Source organism: Suncus etruscus, chromosome 12 (assembly GCF_024139225.1).
Source record: "Suncus etruscus isolate mSunEtr1 chromosome 12, mSunEtr1.pri.cur, whole genome shotgun sequence".
Lineage (NCBI taxonomy): Eukaryota > Metazoa > Chordata > Mammalia > Eulipotyphla > Soricidae > Suncus > Suncus etruscus.
In genome coordinates, this window is record NC_064859.1 from 43,140,622 (window position 1) to 43,162,276 (window position 21,655).

At 35.2% G+C, this 21,655-nt stretch overlaps 1 non-coding gene across 1 annotated transcript; it reads right to left on the reverse strand.

The window, feature by feature from the left end:
* Window positions 1-20,520: 20,520 nt before the first annotated feature.
* On the reverse strand, window positions 20,521-20,685 carry LOC126025403 (U1 spliceosomal RNA). The gene has a single exon (XR_007501409.1). It is a non-coding gene; the product is annotated as a U1 spliceosomal RNA (small nuclear RNA).
* Between the last annotated feature and the right edge of the window lie 970 nt (window positions 20,686-21,655).

Here is a 21,655-nt window from a genome sequence, read left to right on the forward strand (position 1 = left end):
AACTCAGTGCCAATATATGCAAAATATGTGTTCTAGCAACTTGGACTGTCTTCCTGGTTCCCAATCAACTATCTTTTGTTTTATACTGTTGCGATCAGCCATTGGGGCTGGGTTTAGTTGGGCAAGTCTACTGACTATTCCTTGGATCAGGCCAATTGCAGCAATCACCTGTTAGCTTGGCTGAAGCTAGAGTGGTTTAGCACACCTGAACTGACTCTGTTTCTGCTCATCTGCTCTCTGCTGATAGCTCAGGCTTTTTCCTTGGCTAGAATTGCAACAGTGTAAAATTAAAGGCTTCTTAACATCTAGACCTAGAAGATGTGTAGTACAGCCAACTGTCAGATTTCACCCATGGAAGAAATAAGAGGTCATACCAAATTCAAGTAATGGAGAAATAGATTTATCATACAAATGGGATGTGCTGCAAATATGTGTGGATATTCATGTATCAGTAAAAGCAGACAGAACCAGTGTTTTAAAATGGAAAAATGAGGGAGGATTTGAGGACAAATAGTTCTGCCATAATAGCTTCTCACTTTTCTCCATGCTCAGTACCTGTTCGATGGCACCCACTCAAGTTACTTTGTTTTATGAGTGAATAAAGAATGATTCAATAAAAGAATAAGAACATTTTATTTAATCTGTGTACATTTGGGGAATCTTCATCTACTAAATAGATTAAAACATTCGTTCTCTGGGACAATGTATGCTGATATCTAATTTGGAAAATTTGATGTTCATTTTCAACAGCTGGATCTAGAATGCTAAACTGATAAGCTTTTTTAATTAGCATTAGTCACATAGCAGGCACACAACAGATCCTTGTTGAATTAGGTTCACAGCAGAATGGCAATTATAGCCAAGGAGACTGGGACAAAATATGGGAAAGGATGCTTGCTTAGGAAGAGGACTGCATTCACTCATTTTTGGACTTCACTGAAATGTAAGAGAAAATATGTGTATCGAGATTTTACTCTAACTTTCCTTTCATTTTCCTCTTAGAGTGTAAGTGCCCAACTCCCTTTGCTATATCTGGGTTAAGTTTTCCCTTCCTAATTGTAATAGGTAATAGTCCTGAATAAAATATTTCAGACTGTTTTTATCAAGAATCCAAATAACCACCACTCAAGGAAGCTTCAATTTTCATAATATGGTTGTAATAATTTTTAAGATCTTCCACAAGGGTTGGAAGAAACAGTATAGTATATGATGCTTGTCTTGTATGTGGCAGGAGCTATCCTTGAGGACAGTCAGGAATAAGAATTGACTACAACTGTGAGTATCCCAACCCATATTAACCTCATACCCTAAACACAACACACACACACACACACACAAATACACACACAATTTTTCCTATGAGACTTTAATAAGGAATTCAAAATAGCATATAGATATATTGAACAAAAACCAGAATATCCAATATCAACCATAGATTAGGTTTCAGATTTCAAGATGGAAGTTTGGGGATTTATAGTTCTCTTCCTTATCAGAGTTATTCTCCAAATGCCAACTTATCTCCATGACTTTAGTCACTTCCCTATCATTAGCTGGTTTTAGAATAGCCTGGATGCCAAAGGTAGCCCTCACCAAAAACCTTCTGATGATTTGTTAAAACTTAATTTTCATTTGTTTCCATCTGAAGATGTCTCTGCTTCAGAGATGACAATCTTGAGTTCAAAATAGACATTTTCATATTCTTCCAGGATATTAAAAATTGCCATATGCTCTTCAAAGACAAATGTTTTGATACTTTAAATGAATAATGGGAAATTTTTCTCTGTTGAGAATAGTTTATCTGTCCTGTTCCAACTGAGTGTAAGGGGAACTTGCCTTCTGGGTGTGAGATAAGGGAACAGTTATGCACTGAACCAAAACTCAGTTAACTTTCCCCTCTGGGAGGGGAGATCTCTATTTAAACTGAAAAATAAAGTTTCTTTTTCATTCCATTCAACTATTATGTTTTGTTTCAGTCAGCATTTTAGTTCACAAATAAGACATTCCTGATTTTATTTAATCTGCCATTCTTTTATATTAATTTATCCTGAAAAAAAAAGTAGACAGAAAACCTGGATCTCTTCTCTTAAATACTCTATCTTATATATTTTTGGTGAGGCAGCGATTAAAACTAGCCTTGTAACAAACATATATGCATATGGGTGCATGTATACATGCATATGCACAAATACTCTCTGAGCAATTTCTAATCTCCTTGCACAGTATAACATTATTTTTGGCTGCCCAATATTAAAAAAATGTGTTTTTTTGACAAGAAGCACTTCTCTAAAAGGAATGTTATCTGCACAGTCGCAACTACATAAAATAACCACAACCATTTACATTATTGCCCTAAGCAATAGAGCATCTTCTAGACAGCATTGAGACATCTTTTCTGATGCTAATCTCTGGTTTACATTTGCATAACTGAAAGGCCTATCAGGAATATGGTTTTCTAAAATCTGCTCTACAGTTGTTTTCAAGTTTCCATTTCTTCAAAAACTAGAAAATAGCTCTAAGAGAATTCTACTGTCTCTTTGTTGTTTTCAAGTTTATATTTCAACTTTTGGTTTAGAACGAATTTTAGTACAAAAGATTTTCTTTCATCACCATTAGATCTTGTCATGTCACCATCTTCTATAATTATATAGAAGGATCAGTATCAGAAAGTTAACCATGGCCCAACATTATTAATTAAATGACAAACTTTATTTAAATGTCAACAGTTTCTTTTCCTGATTTAAGTTTCTCTAATGCCATTTTATTCTTTTTTCCAAGTCTGTTTATATACTTTTTCTCCTAACCTACTCTATGAGGGGTTTTCAACCTAGGTAAGAGCCCATTGCTAAGATCATTGCAATTGAGAAAAAAATGAGGATCATCTTATGGTTTCCTTTGACATTCTTTTCTTGACCTTTGTACCTGCTACAGCTTCTCTTGGTTGGGTGTTCAGTCTTCTCAGAGCCTGAAGTTAGTCAGCTAGAGTTCTTATCAGGCTTTAGTTTAGTATTCACAAGGTGGGTCTTGGCAATCTTAGGGCTAGTGTAACTTCTTCAAATTTCATCTCTTGGTTTTGTTAGATTTCAAATAATGTACTATATCCCAAGAATATTTTGTCAGGTTGAGGGGGGGGGGGCTTGTCTACCTACCTGCCATCACCATCAGAAGTAAAAATTGTATAAATTAAGAAAAATCTTCCTTATTTTGTTTTTCCCAAAGTTTAAGTCTCCATGTGGATTTGCATATAAGATAATGTTCTGAAAGGGACCAATTCATAATGAGCATTCTTGTTCGTTTTGGTGCTAACTGGTCTGTAGCCCACAATATTTTTCCTGTTTTTTGTCTCTAAACAAATTCCTGTGGCCATGCAGACTGGATGTGCTTTGAAAACAAGTCTACTATCTCCAATCTACCTGCTGGTTCCTGATAAAGGGTTTTTTTCTTTTTGTCATACCCCAGTGTTTCTCTTCTAAGTGACTTTCAAGTTGCATTGGAACCAGGCCTTCCAGATTATAGCCCTCTGCTCAAATAAGTATCTACCTTATTTTCTGGCATATAAGACGACTTTTGAAACAAACAAAAAAAGTCAACCAAAATCGGGGGTCGTCTTATACGCAGAGTATATCCTGAAAAATGTTTCAATATGCCACTAAATGAAACAAACAAACAAAAATCAGGCCGCAGAGTTTCCAAATCTCTTTCTTGGGGGCTCCCAAACAGTACTCAGGAGATCTGGGGGCCACTTCTGGCAAAACCCAGCTAACCGTGTTGGTGGTTCAGTGCTAGGGTCCCAAGATGGGGTGTTGTTTGGTTCATGTAGTGGGGGAGATTTACTGACGCCACCAGGGAATTGCCAGAAAAGGTGCCTGTGGTAAGGGACCAATCACTGCAAGGCTGCTCGGACCGCCTCTCTAACTCAGCCAATCCAAGCAGGTTTTCTATGCATGCAAATTAGACAATGTTCTGGACCCGAATCTACACTGTAAAAAGCCTGCTCCGATTGGCCAGAGTCAGAGAGGAAGTCTATTACAGTATAACCTTTGAACCTTTGCTTGTTGTGATTGGCTCACTGTGGTACATACAGTTGCAGCACAGGAACCTATGTTTTTTTTGTTGTTGTTGTTTTTTTTGTGGTTTTTGGGTCACACCCGGCAGTGCTCAGGGGTTACTCCTGGCTCCATGCTCAGAAATTGCTCCTGGCAGGCACGGGGGACCATATGGGACGCTGGGATTCGAACCGATGACCTCTTGCATGAAAGGCAAACGCCTTACCTCCATGCTATCTCTCTCCAGCCCAGGAACCTATGTTTTAACTGCAAAATTAAGAGGTCGTCTTATATGCCCAGTCGTTTTATACGCTGGAAAATATGGTACTAATTGCTAGACTGGTCATTTTCTGAAGTGTGCTCATCTGAATTATCTGACAGTAAAATTTCTTTTTATTTTTTAATAATTTCTTTTTTTTAAGCATCATGGTTACAGAAATGTTTATAGTTGGGTTTCAGTCATAGAACATACACAACCCTTCACCACCAGTGCAATTTTCCTGCTACCAATACTCCTATCCCCTCTCCGACATCCTCAGCCTTTCTCTAGGACATTCTCTCTCTCTCTCTCCTCTCTCTCTCTCTCTCTCTCTCTCTCTCTCTCTCTCTCTCTCTCTCTCTCTCTCTCTCTCTCTCTCTCTCTCTCTCTCTCACACACACACACACACACACACTCACACACACAATCATTGTCATAGTAATTGTGGTTAGTGCTCTAATTGTACTCACTGATCTGTGTAGCAAGCTTCATATCATAGGCTTGTCCTCCTGACCCTCATCTCTATTATCTGTGGATGTTATTACCATACTATCTTTCCTTTTTCTTATATCCTTCAGATGGGTGAGTATTTTCTTCGTCTATTACTCTTCTGACTCATTTTACTCAAGCTCATTTGTGAAAATTATTATATCACCAATTGTATCACCAATGACATGATTAACATGGCAGAAGGTTTAGTAAGCTCTTATTATATGTCCAGTCTGTTAAACTGAAGTGTTCCTTTAAGGATGATAGCATCAAACAAATGAAGTTGTCCAGAAATTCAAATCTATGATACTGATAATTTTACAGGCATATACACAGGTACCAGACCTCTTGGAAAAAGGCCCAGTTCAACAAGATGGCTGCACTTATGGGCATGGTTACAGTTACCAGGATTTCAAGGAAGAAGAAAGATATGGGGCAGAGTGACTACACTAGATCCAAAAAATCACTGGTAATGTCAGCCCAACACCCTGCATTTCTGAGGTGTGATCAGATTGGTGTCCCCAAAAGGAATTATAGAGGGTCAGTGATGTGGCAGGCCATCAGGGAAATGGCATTTCTGGGAGATGGAGGCAGCAAGCATGGCTTTGATAGGATGGAGATTTGGCCTATTCACTCCTCCTGAAACGACCAACTTTGTGCTGTGTAGGTCTGTGTAGCCATAATGTTTTGCAGCTTGTTGTACATCTCAATCAAGAAAAGAGTGAGTCTATGTAGCTGCCCCAATTCAGACAATGTTGAATTACAACCTGCTTTATCCAAAACAAAAACTTTCACCAGTTTCCTTTTTCCTTCTCTCTCAACCCCTTTTTGCATGTAAAAGGCCCACCTAGATTGGATTAGCCTGAGTTATGTACTTTGTCACTGGGCCATCTGGGCCATCTTTGTTAGCTGGAGTTATGTACTTTGTCACTGGGCCATCTCCTGCCCAGTTGTGGATTGAGCTGGTCAATAAAAAGAGGTCAGTTTGGTGAGCTCTGAGCCATGAGGTTAGAAGCCATTTTGTCTCCATGCTTTTCTAGCATATGAATATCTTGGTTTATTCCTGTGGTGACCATGCTCCATTCATTCTCCTAGGGTTGAATTACAATAAGTGAATCTTACAGAACATGGCAACTGTGTTTGTGGATATGGTTAAAGCTGCCAAAATTTCCAGGAAGAAGTAAGATACAGGGGAGGGCGCCTGCAATCTCTCCAAAAATAAAAACCCTGGTGATAACAGTCCCACATCCTAAACACCTGAAGTATGGTCAAATCTGTGTCCCTGCAGGGAATCGCAAAGGAGATCGATAATGAGGCAGGCAGTCCAGGGAAATTGTGATTCTGGGTGATGGAAACAGTTATCTTGGTTTTGGGATTGTTGTGGCTTGGCCCACTCTCTACTCCTAAGTTGTCCAGCTTTGTGCTGCTTGGGCTAGTACAGCCATAATCTTTTATGGCTCAGTTTATATCTTGTTCAAGAAAAGAGTCTGGACATATTTTTTAAAGATGCATAAAAAGGTGAGATGCTTGTCTTGTATTCAACCTCCAACCTAGATTTTATCCCTGAAAATTAAAAAAAAGAGAGAAAATCATCATTAAATATGGGTGCATTTAAGGCTAAACTGCAAATTCTGCTATGTTTAAATATTAGGGTGTGCCTACCTACTTCATTGTGATTATATATTTAATAAAAATTTGGAAAGAAAAATAATTTTTAGGTACAGAATAAGATCAAACTTTTCTCTGAGCATTCTCCAGGACTAGAATGATTGTGAAAAATAGTTATTTGATACTCTTTCTACTTCCCATTTCTAGCAGTTGCTCTAATTTACTTTAATTTATAGATCCCAAGCCAGGCACATTTAGACATTTGTTCCTGGCAGGAAAAGGGATGTTCAATGCAGTCAGGCTACAGAAAAAATTGGCTGAGCATCAGCCTCCTTTGATTAGCAGAATGACTCGAGTAACAGAATTTGAGAACAGGCATGATCTTGGAGACTGAATTTCTCCTCTTCTTAGTTAAAAATAAAATTTAAAGAGAAGTGAATGTGCAGAATGCACAGAAGGTAAAGTGAATGCACAGAATGCGCACAGTCACGTGGCTCTTTAATTTGAATTAGTACTAACATGGATTACCAAAACAGTGCATTTATTTAATAATTTTAATTGTATTTATTTCTCTAATTCTCAATGATTTTTTAATGTAAGCTTACTCTTTCATACTGTCCTTCCATCTCTGTTGATGTTCAGGAAAAGTTACAGTTGTGGTTATTGTTAATCTCTTTTGTGCATAGGGATCCTTAGGATTGGTTTTTGCATCTAGGTCAAAGGCTTTTTCTCTGTGTCGTAAAGTGTCCTTCAACTTTGCTCCAGTTTATTGCTGTCACATCTCTAGTTGGCCAGTAGTTATTAGACAATTATAGTTTGGTTTTAACTTAGTTGCATTAAGAAGTAAAACAATGTGAAAAAATATTTAGGAGTATGAAGTATCATGTTCTTACTTTTTTGTTTTTGTTTCTGTTTTTGTTTCTGTTTTGGGGTCACACCTGGCGGCACTCAAGAGTTACTCCTGGCTCTGCTCAGAAGTCGCTTCTGGCAGGCTCGGAGAAACACATGGGATGTTGGGATTAGAACAGGGTTCTGTCCTGTGTTGGCCGTGTGCAAGTCAAATGTCTTTCTGCTGTGCTAACATTGTGGCCCTTTACTTAGTCATTCAAAGCTATAAACATTTCTATATCATATCGTAATAAGTCAGTCCTCTAACATAATTTCCACAATTTATAATGTAGCCTAAATAACTGGCAATGCATTGTTAACTTAATGCATTTATTCAAAATACTTATACGTATTGCTATTTGTCACAGGCTGAAATATTGGGTTGGTAACTAGAATTTGGGGTATTTTTGAACAAAATTGCCTTTAACTTTTAATTTTTTCCTTTTTATTTAATATCATACATTATAAAAATTTATGATACCCAATCTAATAACTACAGTAAATTTTTGAAACTAAAAATAAACCATTCTGTCTTTATTTTTGAGAAATTTTTATTTTTATTTTTACCACAGTGGATTAAAAATTTTCACAATAATATTTTAGGTACATAGTGACATTGAATCAGGGGTATTCCCACCACCAATGTTGTCCTCCATCCACCCCTGTTCCCAGCATTAATGTTTTTCCCACCTCTAACCATATTTATACTCTTGCATGCATAATTAAAAAATGTTACTCAATAAAAATATATAGTACATCAGCTGAGTATGGTTTTTGGACCATTTCTTTTATTCCATTTTTATTACAATTATCTTACATGTTATTTATAAAATAAAAGCTTCCTCAATTTTAAGAGAATTTTGGTAAGACATTTTGAAAAACCTCTTTATAATGTGCATACTGCGGATATACTAGCCTGGAAATTATATACTCTTATAATTCTATCTGTACATTACAATAAATATATTATCAGCCCATATTAATATTAGATGAAACTTTTTTTTATAAATTGCACATGCTTTCTTCCAGTGATTTCACTTCTCATTATCTCTTCTGTAGAAATATATGTTCAAGCATATATATGAACAAAGTCCTATATACAAACATTTCTCTTTTTTTGTTTGTTTTTTTGGGTCACACCCAGCAGCTCTCAGGAGCTACTCCTGGCTCTATGCTCAGAAATCACCCCTGGCAGACTCAGGAAACCATATGGAATGCTGGGATTTGAACCACCGTCCTTCTGCATGCAAGGCAAATGCCTTACCTCCATGCTATCTCTACGGCCTCAGACAAATATTTCTTACATTAATGGTGGGTGAATAAAAAGTAAAAAGTAAAATTCATGCAGTGCATAGCATTTGGAACAATCCACATAATGAAATACTGGGCAAAATTATAAATAACAAATGAGATAATATCAATATGTTGATTGATATTGTATTGAAAATATATTGTAATGAAGTTTTAAAATATTGTTAACTAAAATATATTTGAATATTATTTCATATAGGATAATATTTATCTAATTATTATATAAGCATGATTCACTCTATTGTATGGGCATGATTGTATGTTTTTTTGTGTACTTGTGGATGTAATAACACAACGCTTCACTGTGCCTGTGGTTAATTCAATAAATATGTATTGAGTGTATACTTAATGTAAGGTTTCTAGAATGCTATATCCCAATACAGTATAGGGATTAAGTGTCAAGACTGAATATAAAAGTAAATGGCATATAAATAAAATTCAGTCATTTGAATATGAATATTTAGGAAAGGCATATAGAACATGTAGAATACAAAACAAGCAGAAATTAGTCTTGAAAAAATATCAAAGTAAAGTGATAACATTACATCTCTGAAATAGAGGGGTTAATATAAAATATTAATGTGAAGACATGTGGCTTTATATAAATAAAGTGCTTTTCTTCTTTGGGACTATAATCATGTATTTAAATGTAAATAGATGTATATGTAATGCAAACAATACAAATACAAATGTATTTGTACATAAATACAAATATATTTATGCTTAATACATTTAAGCATAATACATTTGTATGGTCATGCTTTCCACTCATGGGAGGAACAAAGTGCAGTTGTGTTAAAATTGAATTTTAAATTACCATGGAAGGGTACAAGAGTAGAATTAGGATGTCAGAGGTTGTAAATATCGACAAGACTAGTCTCCTGGGAAGTATAGCTGTCTCATCAACCAGATCCTGCCTTAGTATTTTCTCAGCCTTTGTTTGGCATGGTGTAGCAATCTCCATTTTGTCCATTTATACTTGGAGTAACAGTATGTCCCAACCATCTTTATTTTACTTTATAGCAGTGAGTAAGACTTTAGTCTTTCCAGCAGTGGTTTCTGACAATTTCCATCAACTAGAGTATCTTCTCAATGGTTTTATGAAACTCAATCATTCTTCCTGATTTTGATCAAGTTTGATTTTTGAATTCCCTGTTGCTACCTTAGAATAAACTTGTCTTTGGTAAACAAGGTTATATCTCTATTGTGAGAAGCTTTTCATCTGAAGTATGAGATAAAGTTTATTCTCCAAAAATTTTTGCTAACATTTTCTTTTATTGTCCTAATTTACTTTAAATATATTGAATTTGTTGCTTTTAAACACTGAAACATTAATTGGGCTTTAAAAGTGGGAAATATTAATAATTGTCTTCAATATAGCATCCAAGATCTTCTCTTTAGTAAGCTTGGTTCTCTAGTTGTCAATTCTCAAGTTCTTTTAGCCCTTTCCCACCTGTTCTCAATATAGTCTTCATTCACTCATTAATGCAAGACCATCTTTACATAGGAAGACTTCCTTTTCTACTTTCTCAAATTTGTATTTTTTTACTTTGCAAAATATGTACATATGTATTATATAATATTGTATTATGTTATGTTATACTATAATACGTTATAGTATGTCATATTATATTACATTACATTGCACTACATTAATTTACATTATATTAATTATGTTATATTATACTATGTTATTATATATACATACTTAGCAAAGTGAACTCCATGGCCCTTTTTATTAGCTTATGATAGTTTATGATAATTTCTCTTAGATAAAAGTTAAAATTGTGGAGATAGCTCAAAAAACAGAAGCAAGTGCTCCTCACATAAAATAGATGTGAATTTGATCCCCAAGAATGATTCACTTCCTCCACAGGGTGTGGTCCCTCAACAAAATAAAATAAAAAAAATAGAAATAATTAAAATAAAATAGAGACTAGAGCAATAGCACAGTGAGCAGGGTATTTTCTTTGCACACAGCAGATCTGAGTTTGATCCCTGACATTACATATGGTCCCCTAAACACTGCCAGGGATAATTCCTTAGTGTAGAGTCAGAAATAACCCCTGAGCATCACCAGGTGTGGCCCCATATTTCCCCAATATTTTTTAACTATTATAACTTTATTTGAGGTTCACTTTTATAAATAAGAAATCAATATGCTTGCTTATTTAGGTTTCTCTTCATGAACTTGCTACATATATCTATTTTTTCAAGTCTTTAAATATATTTTGGGGTAACACCTTGAATTTCCCATATTTTTATGTACCATAAAATTTAGTACAAGTAAAATATTAGAGTTGTCTTCTGCTCTGAGTATAAGGGCTTTGTACTTAGTGGGTTGCTTCCACAGTGCTTTGGGGACACTATAGTGCCTGATAGGCACTGCCTTAAACTCTGTACTATCTTTCTTACCCTTTAAATATTTTCTTTAGTATATATATATGCATTTTTGACATATGTATTGTTTTTAACTTGCATGTTTCTAGAAACTACATATTTTAGCTTATTGATATATTCAATATTATTTTTTATTCTACATATTTGGATTGCCAATAGAGAACACTGCAGTTTTATATGGCCTCAATTTTTGCCTTCTAATGCATTTCCATTTTTTGTTCTAATAATGCTTATTGATTTTCTTGAGTTTTCTATATGAGTATCATTTCTTCATTGAATCAGCTGAAAAATATTCTATTGTTAGCTTATTTTAAGCATATGTCATCAGCTTTCAACCATATGTATTTACATTTTAAAATATTAAATTAAACTTTATGTTTTCTACTCTTACACTTATTCAAGCTTATTGCACCAAAAATTTTATTTATTTTTTATGTAATTTTATATGTGGACTTAAAATAAATTTTTTAAAATGACACAAAAAGTATCTCATAGTATTTGAGTTTTCTGATATAGTTCCTTTTGAACCACTGTAAAATTTGTGAGTCACAAATATTTACTTACAATTCTAAAAATTTAATCATTTGTATTTTATTTAAAAGAAAAATAACAAACTTACATTTTAGTCTTTATAGGTAATTGAGTTTTTTTAAATGTGTTATAAAACTATTTCATAATGAAAGTAACATTAAAACAGACAGGGAAAACATATAAGCATTCCTACACATACAGTTTACATTACGAAATTATATTATCTGAAAATGTTGACTCTGTTATATTTTCTCTTAATTATCACTCTGCCCTTATACTCAGAGCAGAAGACAACTCTAATATTTTACTTGTACTAGATTTTATGGTACATAAAATTATTTTAACTTATGTAAATTTTCCTCCAGTATTTCTAAATTTGGAGTAACCAAATTATCATTACTTTAAATATTTCTATTTTGTCATGATATATTTATTAACAACTAAACTATTTTACAGATGTACATATGTAAATCTGTTTGCATATCTTAATCTCCAAGTGTATATCTATTTAAACTTAATTTTGTTCCCAATTACAATTTAGTTGCAATATGATTATAGTATAGATATTTATGATGATGCTTTGTATTCAGTGATTTCTCCTGCATGCTTAGGGGACTAACTGGGTACCTGGGATTTAACCTAGATTAGCTGCATGCAAGGCAGCTGCTCTAACTACTGCTCTAATCCGATGCTAATTCTTTTTAATTGTTCATACTTTGATGACTTAATACAGTTTCAATTTTCATTGTGCTACATGTTCACCCGAATAAAAGGCATATTTTCCAAATTCTGGTTTTTGGTTCTGTCATCTGAAAAATTAGAAAAGCAACTGAATGGAAAATTGGGACCTTATTGGAATGAAAAGAACTTAGGCTGGGAAAGAATCCTGGCCAGCAGCAGAGTCTACAAGACAAACTTGGAGAGGAAGGATGGGATTTGGCTTTATGCCTAGCAAAGCAAGCATGACATCAGAGTCGGGGAGCCTAAAAAATGAGAGAGAACAGTGAGAATATTGTTACCCCCTTACACAATGAACATATATCATTGTGTTTAGAAAATGACAGAGATGTTATCAGGGGTGTTTTTCTTAATATAGTAGGGAATAAAAAGGTAAATAAAGATGGGGAAGAGCAATATTAACAGTCTCCACTGACTGATAATGTTCACCACATGGTCTGGAATTGTTCTCACTACAAAATATTTTTAAAGTTCTGTGGGACATTTAGTAATTAAATATAAAAATATCTTATATTTATATAGTATATAAAATATAAACATATAAATCATATATAATATATAAATTTAAATAATCATAATTACAATAAATGAATGGGTTTCATGCATACAATGTCCCAACACAATATCTTCATCAGAGTATCTGATTCTCTTCATCACTGTCTCAGCCTTTTCTTATTCTGTTTTCTCCTCTTCCCCCATCCAAGTCCTGCCTTTGGTGAGCTCCATTTTAGAAACCAGTTCTCAGGTTCTATTCCCTTTGACCATTTTATATTTTCTTCTCTTAATATGTCTCCTTATATCCAATATGAGAGAGAGAGAGAGAAAGAGAGAGATTTTCCTGTACTTCATATTCTGCTCTGTTACATCTGAGAGATATTTATTAGAGAATCAGGACTGCCCTGCTTCTGGCTAACTTAACTAAGTATGATAAACACTAGTTTCATCAACATTATAACAAATTGAAAGATTTTATCTGGTTTAATAATTGAGCAGTAGTCCACATACAATGGAATATATACCTATATATCAATATATCACAACATCTTTATATAGTCAATTGTTTTTGCACACTTGGAATATTTCCAGATTTTGGCAATTGTGGCAGTGCTATAGTAAATATAGGAGAGTGAAAGTATTTTTTCTGTGGATGGGGCATATTCAGTAGTTCTCAAAGGCCACTCCTGGCTCTGCATTCAGGAATTACTTCTGAGGAGTAGGTGAATTTTATGAGTGCTGGGGATCAAACCTGAGTCAGCTGCATACAAGGCAAATGCCCTCTCAGCTTTAGAATCTGCTGTATGCAAGGCAAATGACCTTCCTACTCAGACCCAGAGAATGAAAGTTTTCTTGAAATAGTATTTTGGGTCCTTAGATAGGTGTCAAAAGGCTCATAATTTTTAGGGTTTTTTGACAAGTGTTCATATTTTTTCCCAAAAATATCTGATGTGGTCAACAAAAGATCAACCAAAGATAAGATTTTTATTTTTTAATGTATTTATTTTTATTTTATTTATATTTTTATTTTTTCTTCTCATCTGCAGCATAGTTTGTAGTTTGCTTTTTATTCGTTGGGATGAGGTGATATCTCATTTTTTTTTTCAGTGAAGATAAATGGTTTTTGTTTTAAAAGAAACTTACTTAGACAACTGAGGAATGAGAAAACTGCTTATACTTTTTTATCTTTATATAGTTTTTTAGTTTTGTTTTGTTTAGACACACCCATGTTACTTAGGTCTTTCTTCTGGCTTTGTTTTTAGGGATCACTCCAGGCAGGGGTTACGGGACCACACTTTCTGGCTCTGACAGGTTGATTAAACCTGGGGCATTGGGCCAGAGTGGTGGCACAAGTGGTAAGGCATCTGCCTTGCCCTTGCTAGTCTAGGATGGACTGTGATTAGACTCCCCTGGCATCCCAGATGATCCTCCAAGCCAGGAGCGATTTCTGAGCCCATAGCCAAGAGTAATCCCTGAGTGTCTCTGTGTGTGGCCCAAAATCCGTCCTAGCTAGCTCAGGGCAAGGAACATGCCTTATTCCTTGTGTCACTGCTCCAACCCCTGCAGAAACTTTTTCTTTTAAAAGTGTCATTTTGTTTATCTTTGCTTTTGTTTACTTGGCCAATGGAATTGAACCATAAAGTGTCTCTATATTTAATCATAAAAGGGTCTGCCTTTGTTTTCTCAGTATTATTAATGAATTCAGGTCTAATGTTTTTTAAATTAATTTAAAATTTTAACTAATTTACATTAATCAATTCAATTTTTTAATTTTAATTAATGTAAGAACATTGATGCTCTTACATTGTTTTATACTAGTTATAATCCATGTTGAATTGAATTTGTTTATGGTGTGAGATAGGGGTCTGAGTTAATTTTTATGTGTGACAGACATTTTTCCCACCCTATTTTGCCTTGCCTGTGTTTGATGCCCAGCACCACATGGTATCCTGAATGCAACCAGAACAGCTTCCCACACTAGCCAAGAATAGAATCCAAACACTATATAAAAAATATTTTCACAATCTTTACTATATATTTTATACACATATATACTATATAATATAAACATCTATCATACGATGCTCTTCAAGTTTTTCTTATAGTTATATTAACCTTTTAAAAAATAATATTATATAATATTATATGAATAAGCATGATTAGAAATATTGATAACAGAGGAAAAACATCTCTTTTAGTAGGAATTCAATGTTGGGTCAAATAATTATAAAGGACAAAGTAAGAGTATTTCTTTCATTAAGACATGCCTTCCTCCTGTCTATATAATAGAGATCAGAAAATGAGTAAACAACTCACAGATTCTTGAAGCCTCTTTAATAAATTAGCTAAAGCATGAGAAGTTTGGGGAAAGAAGAAAGGGCAGATCAATATGAATGTCATTGTGGAAAGCACAGCCAAACAAAGGCATGTGTCATTGTTTTCTTCTTCACGAAGAAAGATCAGAAGATCAGTAATTCTTAGTATAATGAGGGAGATACCTTTATAGAAAGATTAGTTGTCTGGATAGTTCAGATAGATCTGAAAAGACAGTTTCCACCTAGACTTTCAACTTTCCTCACCCCCACTGATAAATTTAATCTTTTTGTCAAAAACTTTTGAGGTGGTAGGTTTTTGCACACAGTAGGTCGCTGTCAAAATTTAGGGGTGCACTTAAGACAAAACAGTCCTGTGATTCAGTCTCCAATAGCATAACCTTTACTTGTCATCACTACTGACGAGGAAGAAAAAAATTCCAAAGTAAACCGCATAGTATATTGCTAATTTGAATCCAGTCCAGTCACATAGCTGTTTCTGTAAGAATTAGAGATTTTAATCTTAATATGAAAATTAATTTATGACTCAAAGGCTAGGTTATCACTGGAAAGATTTTGTTAGTGACCTATTGTTGGTAATTCTCACTAGTGCTCAGTATCATAGATGAGAATCTGGTTTGTTACTCAGCAGGTATTTCAGGTAATTAAAACACTTTTTCAAGCTAAGAAGATGAACACAAAACTGTTTAAAAAGTAGTTCTAAATAGTCTGAGGTGAAATAATTATTTCTTAGAGAATTTTTTATAGTTTTTCCCTAGAGAAGATTTGAGTAATTTATCATTGTTTTCTAATGTTTTTTGCATTATGATTAGAAAGCATTTTTTTTTATTTTTCTTAAAAGAACAAGGTATAATAATGTCTTACAATTATGACTGTTATGGGGCCAGCGTGATGGTGCAGCAGTAGGGCATTTGCCTTGCACACAGCTGACTCAGGACGAACCACAGTTCGATCCCCTGGCGTTCCAAATGGTCCCCCCAAGCCAGGAGCAATTTCTGAAGCGCATAACCAGGAGTAACCCCTGAGTGTCACCGGATGTGGCTCAAAAATCAAACAAAAAATTATAACTGCTAAATATTTGATTACGTAATTAATTTAGATGTCTGGTTTTTAAATGAGGTGTTATTTTTCATGTGCAGTGTTAAAATATGGTAGAAGTTTTTTTTTTTTTTTTTGTTTTGTTTTTTTGGGCCACACCCGGCGGTGCTCAGGGGTTACTTCTGGCTGTCTGCTCAGAAATAGCTCCTGGCAGGCACGGGGGACCATATGGGACACCGGGATTCGAACCAACCACCTTTGGTCCTGGATCGGCTGCTTGCAAGGCAAACACCGCTGTGCTATCTCTCCGGGCCCAAAATATGGTAGAAGTTTTAAGAATTGCTCTTATATAGTGGGAATGGCCCTGATTCATTGTCATTATGTACCTTAAATATTACTGTGAAAGATCCATAATTCACTTTGGTCACAATACAAATTATTGAAAAAATAATAAAATAAAAAATTAAATGTATCTGTTTTAAAAAATTAATTATTATTATTATAAAAGTTTAACTGGGGGCTGGAGAGATAGCATGGAGGTAAGGTGTTTGCCTTGTATGCAGAAGGTCGGTGGTTCGAATCCTGGCATCCCATATGGTTCCCTGAGCCTGCCAGGAGCGATTTCTGAGCATAGAATAAGGAGAAACTCCTGAGTGCTGCCAGTTGTGACCCAAAAACCAAAAACCAAAAAAAAAATCTATTTGTAAAAATTCTTTATGTACCTGGTAAAGTCCAGAGATAGATAATTGAATTAATAAATTGAAAATTGAATATTAAATTTATGATTGCTGGTTAGGTACGTATATATACTTTCAATATTAAAACAAACATGATATTTCATAGTCATGTCTATTTTAAGTCTAGATGTAACACACAGTTTGCTTATACTTTTGAGTATTCTAGTGTTTGGCAGGTGGGGATGGAGGGTTTATGTGTTTAATTCTGACTAAGGGTGTCATTACCAAGCCAAAGTTTTTTACTGCTACTGCAAAGCTATCTAAACTAGACTTCTAGACTTCTCCCATGTTGAAACATAAGTTTCTTGTTAATATAGGTAACAAATGACCAGATCCTTTTGCTTAGAATAGAAAAGTTTGACTTCTAAATTGAGAAAGACAGGATATCATGTGCATTTAACTCAGTTGTAGATGCTTTTTCTTTGGTAGTGCTGCATTTGTTTTACTTTGACTGATAAGAGTTATTTGTTCTTTGGAAGGCAGAATATGAAAGATGTGCCTTTTCCTTAGTTGTTATGAGGAAATGGAAAAATCACATTGAGGATGGCCAATTGACGATTGTTTTCTGTGGCAAACATTTGCTAAAATTTTGATTTGTGGAAGACTTAGAGGCATATATTTGTTTCTATTGGAAAAGATTGTGTGATAGGACTGAGATAGTATAGCCCCAAAATATGAGAGTTAGCTTTGAGCAATTAATTCCCAGCTGGGAATGCCAAATTTAGAGCTGCCCAAACCTAAGTTGAACATGATATATGTCACAAGTTGTCAGGATATGGTGCCATGTGTTGCTTATTTTGGGTAGTTCAAAAGCAGCATAAATAAGTCCAGGGAAGAACTTCGAGTTAGGGAGCAGGGCAAGACTTGGTATTGTGAGGCAGCACAACCACACCAAAAAAGCAACAAAGAACTTTGGTATACTACATAGCTATAAGGAATGACACAATCCTGCAATTTGCAGCAACATGGATGGAACTGGAAGATATATGTTAAATGAAGTAAGTCAGAATAAGAAGGATAAATATAAAATGATATCATTTGTATGTATTTTTTGTTTTATTTTGATTTTCGGCCACACCCTATGACACTCAAGAGTTACTCCTAGCTATGTGCTCAGAAATCGCTCCTGGCTTGGGGGACCACATGGGACGCCAGGAGATTAAACTGCTGAGGTCTGCCCTAGGTTTAGTTCGAGCAAGGTAAATGAGCTACTGTTTGCGCACCGCTCCAGCCACATATATGTGGTTTTTAGAATAATTGCATGAAGTAATGCAATGGTCTGAATAGGAGTTGTCCCAAACACCCTTGGCCCCAGAGAACAGCAAGGATAACAACAACAAAACAACAACAACAACAACAAAAAATAACTGTGAAAGTACAGCAGGAGAAACACAATATGAAAGACTGGGCCAGGGGCCAAGTGGTCTAAGGTGCATTGGTGGACATAAAAAAATAAAAAAGGACAAAAGTAAATATCCAAGCCAAAGTCAGCAACGGAATCAAAAGACCCAAATTCTAACAGTCTAAATGGTAAACGGGCCCATTATACTGATAGCCTGGGAGGCAAAGGTGGTGGTTGGGATACACTCTGGGAACATGGAGAGAGGTCAACACTGGTGGTGGGATTGGCCCTGATTCATTGTATGTCTGAAATCAACTATGAAGGACTTTAAATCATAATGGTTTTAATAAAATAAACTAAAACATTAAAAGAAAGAATTAACCTCAAAGAGACTCTTCCTGGATGGGTTGTAAATAAAAGATAAGGAAAACACACCAAGGTGCAATTATCCTGTGAAAAGAAGGGTTGGGGACTCTCTACAAGACTGATAGCCCTCAAGGTGATAAGAATAGGGGAGGCAAACTCATAAATTAGATAAATGTCAAAAATTCACCAGGATGTCCTGGGCTACTGTAATACTGCTTTCCATTTTTGTACCACCACCATCACCACCACCCCACTTCGCCATGAGTCAGATGAGGTGAGAATGTGGACGTGTCTCCCACAGACTCTGTATATTAAAAATCATATAAAGTGAGTTCAGGGCTCTTAGAGACTCTTTGGACTGAGGTTCCTTAGCATCGAGCTAAGGGGGTTACTCCTGACTCTGCTCAGAAATCGCTTCTGGCAGGCTCAGGGGACCTTATGGGATGGTTGAACCATTTGGGATGCTGGGAATAGAACCCAGGTTGGTCTTGGGCAAACGCCTATGGCTGGACCATCTCTGGTCCCAACGTGTAATTTTTGTGCTCAGAGCCAAGAGTAACTAACCCCTGAGCGCCTCCGGGTGGGGCCCCAACCTATACCCCCCAAAAAAAGAAAAAAGAAAAGAAACCAAAGTGTGACTTTAAAAAAAAGCTGCCTTGTAACCAAGAAGCCCTGCAGCAAGACCTCTTTGAGATGCAAATACTGAGCTCTTTGGAGAACTGAAAGGAGCTGCTACCCTGAAAAGTTTGATTCCTTAGAAAAGGAGAGCTTCTATTAAGAAACAAAAGACTGTGATAAGAACATTAACAAATTAGCCCCCAAAAGAAATCTTTCCCCCTTTGGCCTAAATCTCAGCAAGAAACTCTTATCTGCATAGAAAGCCCCAAGCAAGGGAGGTTTGGGAATGATCCTATAAAACCAGCTCTGTAAAGAGAGTGGTTTGCATTCCCCATTCTCATGATCACCTACATATCAAATCGGGATGATAATTTATTTCTTTTATATATTGGGGTACTTTTGGTTCTCTAGCCTCTGGAAAAGTCTTCATTTGACTGTCAGTATACAACTCTCCGTCTCTTTATCTCTTCATATTTCCTAAACATAACAATTTTTCCCCACTATTTGTCTCTTCTTGAGATTCTTTTCTACAAGGGTATGCACTAGATCTGTGTATTTAGATGGGGATTCTGACTGATATTTCTTTTCCAGCAGAGGGAAATTCCTCCCCACTGAGTCCATGGTTTCTTGAGGATTTGGGAGGGGAGCCCTTCTGCTCAGTGTGTGTAGATCAAGTGAATTTCTGGGGACTTGGAGAGATACTAGTGTCTATTACATGCAGGGTCTATAGCTGACTTTATCAGTCCTAACTACTAGATATTTTGGGGGGAGTCTGAGTTGGGTCCAGTGGAAAAGAAGTTTGCTCTCTCCTGCTCCTGGCTATTACTGCCTTTGCTTCCAACACTTTCATTGATGTAATTTTTATTTTTAAATTTTATTTATTTTTATTTTATTGATGTAATTATAAAATTGACCTTATTTGAGAGACTACCAAAATCACTTATATCAATATGATTTCAGATTCCACATTGAACAACTCCCTAAAAAACTGTTACTCATTAAATATCAAAGAAAACCCACAGTTATCTGGAATTACTTTATTTTTATCTTCAAAAATTAATTTATGTGTTTAAACATTTTTGGCTTTCCTTAATCAGAATAATTCAGGGCAGCAGATTGAATACTAAAGTATATATGAACTCATCTTAATTTGTGAGTTCCCTAGAACCCAATCATAATTAATCTTACTATCCTATCTTCCATAAAATGTTACTGTTTCCTTTGTGTTTTAAAGGGTATTTATAAAACAAAAAGTTGAATAGAAGGTCACAAACAAATCAGGCGTCTAGAAAAATTCCAACCCATTTTCTTTTTTTTTTCTTTTCAGGGGAGAGCGAGCACGCAACCCCCCCACTAACACAAATTATGCAGTCGAGTTTCCCACATTTGGGGAAATCACAGGGGTCAGCACATCCCGACTGCAATGGATAAGCCTCGCCCTAGGTAAACCACCTTCGTGATCATGGTATCTGCCCTGCCAGGTAAGTATCCCATTTTTAAACATAGTTAAGTAATTCCCTGCTGCATAAATGCTATAGAAAAGAAGAGCAAGGGTACTGATTTTTCATAGAAAGCTTTCTACTGGGGTGGGGATTTGGGGATTGGAAAATTAGGATAGGGAAAATGGGGACAATGTTGGAAGGAGAAAGTGCCTGCCCCAGAGGCAGGTTGGGTGAAGGAGGACTTTGGTAGGTGTAGTAAATATTAGTGAAAGGATTGGTGTTAGAACATTGTATGCCTGAAACAATCATAATTACCTTTGGCACTTTATTATTCATGCACATTAAGTTAAAAAATAAAAGTAAAATCTCTGTTGTTTATGTATCCAGCATAGTATGCATAAGGTGATCTTGAGAAGAATAATTCAAGTTGGATCAATTGTATATCCTTTTGATTTTTACTCAGGAGTAAAATGTAAAATAAAGCTTTCAAAGATTGTTTGCCCTGTTCACAGAATCTTAATATGCATGATTTGTCTATGCTGTAGTCTCATGAGTCACTTAAAGTGCTTCTGTTTTATAATCTTTGAAAATAGCTTTCCATTTTTTTCAGATATTCCTTAAGATACTTAAAATGAAAGGTTTTTAGATGCAATATCTAAAAATCTACATATTGTCTGACCATCTCTAATGTTTCATTCAAATCAAATGACAATCCATGAAATATATTTTACTAGATTGATTATAGACAAATGCATAAAATAATACTTTATTGTGTATATAATGTTGGGAAGAGTATCAATATAACGTTAATTGCTACTGGGAAATTGGACTATGGGTGTATATATACACATATATATGTATGTATTTCAATCTTTTCCACAGTATTTATTATTTCAGTGAGAAAAATAACATTAAAAGAAGAAAAATTAATCAAGAATTTCAACAATACTAAATTGTAAAACAAATCGATGCATTATTTAACCTATATGCAGACAATTCAATCATAACAAAACTGTG